Below are 7,098 nucleotides of genomic sequence, written 5' to 3'. Positions count from 1 at the left end.
GTCCACTGGATCATCGAAGTCAAGCGACTCGGACGCGGTACTGTGCTAGGATGGGTGACCGCCTTGGGAGCGGCTATACGCACATGGCATGTAACGAAACAGTTAAAAAAGCTTTTTTTTTTTTAAATAAAGAAAAAGAACATTTTTTTGTAAACGTTTATCAAGTAGACATTTTAAAATTTTAATTTCATAAAAAACATTTCTAGAAACCGGTATGTCGTACATTAGACCTATTTTTGCCGTCAATAAAACGTCAGAAAATGACGTCGTTGGGATGTGACTTAGGACCGTGAAAAATACGTCATTTTTACGTTAAACTTTAGGAATAAATGACGTAACCTACGTCATAATATGACGTTAGAATCACGTCATTATGACGACTGTCTGCTACCTGGGACCTGCCTCTGAGCCATAATAGACCTCTGTGGAATGTTAAATTTTTTTTTTAACGACAAAAATATTTTAAATACGGTTAAATTATACACAAAAATACATTTTTATCGAAAAAAATGCTCATTTACCTTTCACACAACACTGACATAATCCTCCAACCATGCACTTTCATGTCCCACCGAGATTTTGATTGTTCCCCGTTTCGAGAGTAAATGAGCTAGGACTTTGAAATTTTTACCTGAGGTTCCCTGCCACAATAACTTTTTTCCGGCGTGGAGGGGATTCTCCCACGATCGTTTGTTTTCCGGAACAAACGACTGTTAGAAATTCGTGGGACACGAAAGGCATGGTTGGAGCGAATAGGGTTAAAAATTATTGTTATATAATATTTTATTATATTAGAAATTATCTTTATACAATTGCTTTTAAGGCCGCAAAAAGTGTTTTCAAACATCGATGTAGTATTACTTTTCAATCGAGATCATATAAGCGTTTATCGCTGCACAAAACCGGCAGCGATCCTCGAAATTAATTTCCGTACACCGCGCCACCGTTATCCGCCATCTCCAACGAGAGTATAAAAATGTTAATGCTACCAGATCGCGAGATCCATTACGTCCCGCGATAAAAAATTAATATCTCGCTGGTAGCCAGATCCAACTCGGCTACCTGTTGCTTCCTACCGGAGCCGCGAGTGTGCTGGTCGATACGTAAGACGATCTCGCCGGGTCCGAAGGACGATCTTCGGGTAAAACGGGGCAATGGGAGAGACGAGGACGAGGCGTGGCGGCCGTCGAAAGCGGCGCGGCGGTAGCTGGCGGAGAACGAGAGATAGAGGAGAAAAGGAAAAGGAATGAGAGACGGAAACGAGAGGAGGCGACCGTAAGCGGGGCGGCGCGGGCGCGGCGTCTGATCCGCGGAGGATGGGTAGCACAGTAGTTGGCGGGCCGCGTTGACGGGCGCATTTTTTAAAGCAGATGATATCGGCCCCCGGGGGACCAAAGACTAATGCGCCGAGATAGCGGCAGTAAATCAAACGGGAATTCCAGGTCGTGTATGTAAGGATGTTTATGCTCGCTCGCGACCTCGGGCTCGAGCGCGCGGAACGAGATTTACTTTCTACCGGCCCTCAAATCGAAGAGATAACCGCGCGCGGTCCGCCCGATAAAATATTAACCTCGCGCCTGACTGACGACGTTCCATTTCGGACCGAGCTGGAGGATGCTGAATCTCTCATCTCTCGCATGTGATGCGGCTGATGGTGCGTGCGCGATCACGCGTCCAGTCTCCTTTTCGTCGGCACGTTCTGCGTTCTGCGCCGCCAGAGTTCTTTGTGCCCGCTTATTTCACGCGTTCGGGCTTGCGTTATCGGCCAACTGCGAACCGACACCGCGGCTTAAAATCGTTCTCCGAAATCGGCAAATGAATTATGCTAAGCGATCGGCACACAAACGCCCGCACCCGGTAAAATATTTAACAATGTCGCAGGAAGTCAAAGGGATAAATAACGTTTCCGACGCGGATCCATAGATCACGCATTATAACAGTTCATAATTCTATCGCGCACGGGACTCACAACGCCGCGTAAGATTTGCTCGTTGTTGCGCGCGTCGCGATTTAAAGGAATAACACCGTTACGCAATAAATTATCGGACCGTCGTTGGCAGTCGCGAATGTTGCACTTCGTTGCGTTTGTGAGCGCCTGCATTTGCATATGCGCCGCTATGGACGCGGAGAGCGCGCATGAAATTACGAGAAATCAGTGCTCTCCGATCGGAGAGACGTCAAGAGGGTACGTTAAATATCGCGCTTTGCGATTTTTCATTCGCTCCAGTCCCACATAAATTTTCCTCCGCTCTCGGCTAATCGTGATTAACGTTGTTTATCATTTAATACGCGCCATTGTTTTTATTATCTACTTTATCTAATCGCGCGATCGCGTAAAGTCATCGATTTGTCTTATTTTAATATTCCGCAAGCCATCTATGTTCAACAGTTATTGTCGTTTAATCGGAAAACTAATCAATCTAAAATATATATACGATTTAAAAAATAGATTTTATAATTGAATCACTTTGTATTACATTAAACTTCGATTATAGTTGTACGGAAATGACTAAATTTTATTTTTTACATTGCGTATAAACTTACGATTTCTTCTTAATCACGCATTCATCTCTTCGATAAAGCCGGCAGCTTTTTGTTCGCGGTTTTCTTCAAAGAAATGAAAGGTTTTCTTCGCGTATTTTCTGAAACCACAGTATCTGTTTTCCTTACAAACAATTCCGACCGAGATTCCGACAATGTCGTTTCTCGTCACTCACATCTTTCCGCTTGCCGACGTTCAAAACGCGACGTCTCAAAGCAGCTACGCGAGATCTCTACCCCCGCGCGCTACCGTTTTTATCTCAGAAAGGCTTCCTGTACGCGACAGAATCCTGGGGACTGGAACGTGCTCGACCGGTCAGAGATCGTCTTATAAACGTGATTATGTGAGAAAAACCGCTCCTCTCCTCGTGTGCCCGGAATCGCCCATTCAGACGAAGAAATCCCGAAGAGAGGTTCCGCTCTCTTTTCTTTCTAAAGGAGATTCCTCTCGCGTTGGAAACTGTCCCTGAATCAGGAACAGGTTCAGTTTCCTCCACGTCTAACGCGGGATCCCGCGGTCTGGCCTCGTGATCCTGAATATCCTCCTCTTGCACCTACTCCGCCTCTTACTACCAACTCCGTCGCTCTTTCTACCTCTTTCTTACTACGGCGGATGGTGTGCATTGTACCGACGTTGAGATGCGTGTACGCCTTGTCGACGCTGATTATGAACGCATCCGTAAGCTCTGCTGCCCGCGTGCTAACACGAAGAGCTGAAGTACACGGTCGTTCAACCCTACACGGGGAAGATGTATTTTTTTTCAGAGGGTAAAGCACTCGTGGGACGACTACTTGCCACGAGACCACAGAAATTAAAGAGTTGCCTCGTTTGACGAGTCAATGCCTGGATTATAGAGATTTGTGGGATGTTAAAAAATATTTTCTCGTTAAAAATTTCCGTTGCGCAACGACTCGGGGACAAGTGGGACATTCAGCCGGTGCTAAAAGCATGCGACTGTTCCTTCCATGTCCGATCCGGAGCAACCGTGTCGACTGAAAATATGACGAAGGATCCCGCGGCATTGGGCTAACGGTCGGCGCGTTAGTCGCGTTCCAGTTCCTGTCGGATAAATCGTTGAAATTTCGAGGCGCGACGCGTAACAGACGGCGGACGGCCGGCAACGGTTGCGTTACGGTAAGCGTGTGCAACTTCTTAACCGGGCACCCACGAATGCCCGAGGCGTCCCCGACATTGTTATCAAGAGCGTGCCGTACCTGTATCAGATCGAGATAGTGAACGCCGGTGCTGGTACGATCGCTCGTGCTGTCGCAACTGCGCGGGTGAAAGTGTATCGGGGCTCTCTCGAGAGTCCAATTGAAATTAATTTAATTAAGCAAGCACTCGTTGCAGAGAACGCTGGGGGACCTGTAGGATAGGGTACCTTCCTGCACGCCGGACAGTCGCTGAGTTGATCATCGATTATGCTGGCCGATGCTTATCGGTGGTACGAAGGAATGGCAGGAATTGTGAGCAAAGTGTGCCGAGATTTATATGTATTGATAGGCAGCATTTTACGTAATTCGTGCGAGAAGTTTCGTTGATACGCTATGAAATTGCGTTCTTGAGTATTATAATTATAGATTAAAATAAAAAACGATTTATGATATATGTAGTAATGTTTCGTATTTAATGCCTTTGTTGATGGAATCTTTTTTGTGGATAAGATAAAGCAGCAATAAATTTGCATTAAATATATATTTTTTAAGATAATTTATATAATATATATTTGATGTGAATGTATTGATGCTTAATTTTATTTTTTTATGGAAGAATCAAGGACAAAGAATTAAAAACGTTAATTGAGGATAGAGAAGATATCGATGAACCGGATGATTTAATTCAACATGACGTTGTTTATAGACTGATGATCGCAAGCAGTGGTCATCACTCTCAATATGCTTACTTGAGAGGGAAGAAGACACTCGTTCGCGAATCCTCTTTGGTGACAGTTGTTGTCACATGTAAAAGACAGTTTAGTTGATTGAAACTAAACACGTCATTTATTAATATGCTTTGCCTGTGTCTTCTTCTTTAATTTTTGACACCATCAATTCTTAATTTTAATCGCAATTTTAATTAGAAAATTATTTTTATCTATTTACTATCTGTAATGTTATAAGTTTATCAATCAGTTTAAAAAAAATACTATTATCACATTTCGTCAGTGGAGACACATTAATGCACGTGGTTATAGATTTAAATAAACGATTATAGATACACATCACAACTCGATTACATAAAAGTAGATTGGAATTTAATGTGAGAGGTATGAGTAATAATTTCATTAGGAAACAATCGCTCGGACTTTGTTTCGGTGTTGCGACAGGTAAAGGTTGCTCCGCGCGCAGAAGTCCTCAGGATACATCGCATCAGATAAAGCTTCATAGCGCGTGAGGTCCTGTCAAACAGACGAAAACTAGTTCATCGAAGATGCCGGACGGTAATGACGCGGACACGTACGAGAAAACGAGGGCGCATCCCGAAAATATAAAAGTCAGGCGTGTTTTGATGTATCAACCGTGGTTAGTGTCTCACCCTAATGGCTGATCAGATAAGGGCTCCTTGTTCGGTGGTCCTGGCGAGATGCTATCGCGTTCGCACGCTCTTACACCCCGGGACGTGTACCGTGATGTCATTATAGCACCGGAATATTTTGTAAATGCGCTGCCGAAGGCGGAGCGCCGGCCATCAAGACTGGCTCGGACGAGAATCCGACCGGGAGATACTTCCTGGTTGACGAGGGACACGCTATCAACCGCAGAAATTGACTCGTTTCGATGTCAGCTCTCCGAGCTTGCTCTTCTTATGACCCAAACGATTTTTTGTCGGCGATGATCGATGCAGAAAGGCGCGTCATTCAAACGGGACGTAACTCGGAATGTTCATTTATCTTTTCGAAACGCGCGCGTTCGAAATGCTCAAGAAATAGACTAGTCGGTTTTTAGGATCGATAAGATAGGAGAATAAAACTGTATACATTATTATTTTAATCATCAGGCATATTTTTTATTTGCTCGATCTTAAATAATATTGCAGTATTTGATTAAATAAATTTTGTTATATAAATATTTATGGAAATAGTACAATTCGATCACGAATTATTTTAAATAAGGTTTTCGTAGAAGGATGCACACCGTTGGTCTAGATAGAATCGTTAACGCTGTCAAGAGTCCTGCGAGAGGCAAGATGGACATGATAGAGTTTTACGAAGGTAGAATTTAGCAAAGTTTTCGGTCATCTGGTCCATATTCGATCACCTGCCCGCCCCTAAGAACGCACCCCTGATGGGCACGCGTCGTTCCGCTGTAGGAAAATCGTCTGGCAAACTGACCATATGCCACATTCCTGGAAATGTGATCTGCGGTATCCTTATCTTCTTGGATTGACAGACGTTCCGCCTCACGACGATCTCGATATTAGTCGCGTGTTTTGTCTTTATTATACATTTTTAAAATATTTTTTGGAAACTCTCTTTTTCTTTGTGAAAATGTGTCTAGTTAAAAGTAGGTATCACAAAGATGACATTATAAATTATATTCTTAAATAGATTTTAAATAACTTATATGCCTAAATAACAGAATAGCTTTCTTAAAATGATATTAGTAAAATATAAACTCACATCTACATTTACATCTAAATGTCAATGTTACTTAAATAATTCAACGATTTTTCCAAACTATGGTTATATTATATTTATATCGATACGAGGAAAATTCGTCATAAATGTTCTACAATATAATAGTTATTTTATAGATCTGAAATTGTGATATTTGGAAAATACCAGTTGTACAAGTTCAAAACCGTTTTATTTATTGGGCTAATAATAGACGAGACGTTATACCGGAACTCTATCCCGGGAAGGTCCCCATACGCGTCAATTTTTCGAAAACGGTAACGTTGCCACGCGTCCCATCAGCTGTCCTGAATCCAGAACAGATGCTGTCCGCTCCGGTACATTCGCGTACGTTGCACCGGAGATTCGTCCCCGGATTCTTTGAGACGTCGATTTTTCCTCGATGAAGAACGCAGGTGATTGTGCTCGGGCTGAAGCTGAACAAGTTTCGACTCGCACAGAAGACGTGAAAAATCGATATTTTTTATCAGTGAAAACGCGTTCTGTTACCAAGGGCGCTTTATTGCCCACGTCGAACTGTCGGGGCGGCAGGTTACGTTAAACAAGTTCCGTTGAGACCGTCGTGTGAATTTTGGCCCGCTGGCGGCGTGTAATTGACGAATTATGCTGAAACCTTGTTGCAAACGAATAACGGTACGTCGTATGCAGATCACGACTGAAAATGCGACTTAGTTGAAGATACAGATATTGTGTGCGAACGGAAATTTTATTGAATTTTTCCCGAATGAATTAAAAATGAATTAAAAATATGTAATATCAATTTTGTTACATTTTTTGTTACATTAATATAATATCTGTCATGCTTCGAGGTATTCAATTCAGATAAGATTACGTAATCACCAATAAAATAACATTTAATGACACGAATGCGGTAAGACAGTGATTTTTGAGAAAATTATATCAGCAGGTTCCTGAGTTCATG

Source organism: Temnothorax curvispinosus, unplaced genomic scaffold (genome assembly GCF_003070985.1).
Source record: "Temnothorax curvispinosus isolate PA1 unplaced genomic scaffold, ASM307098v1 QBEX01006646.1, whole genome shotgun sequence".
NCBI lineage: Eukaryota > Metazoa > Arthropoda > Insecta > Hymenoptera > Formicidae > Temnothorax > Temnothorax curvispinosus.
This window is presented reverse-complemented; position numbering follows the sequence as displayed.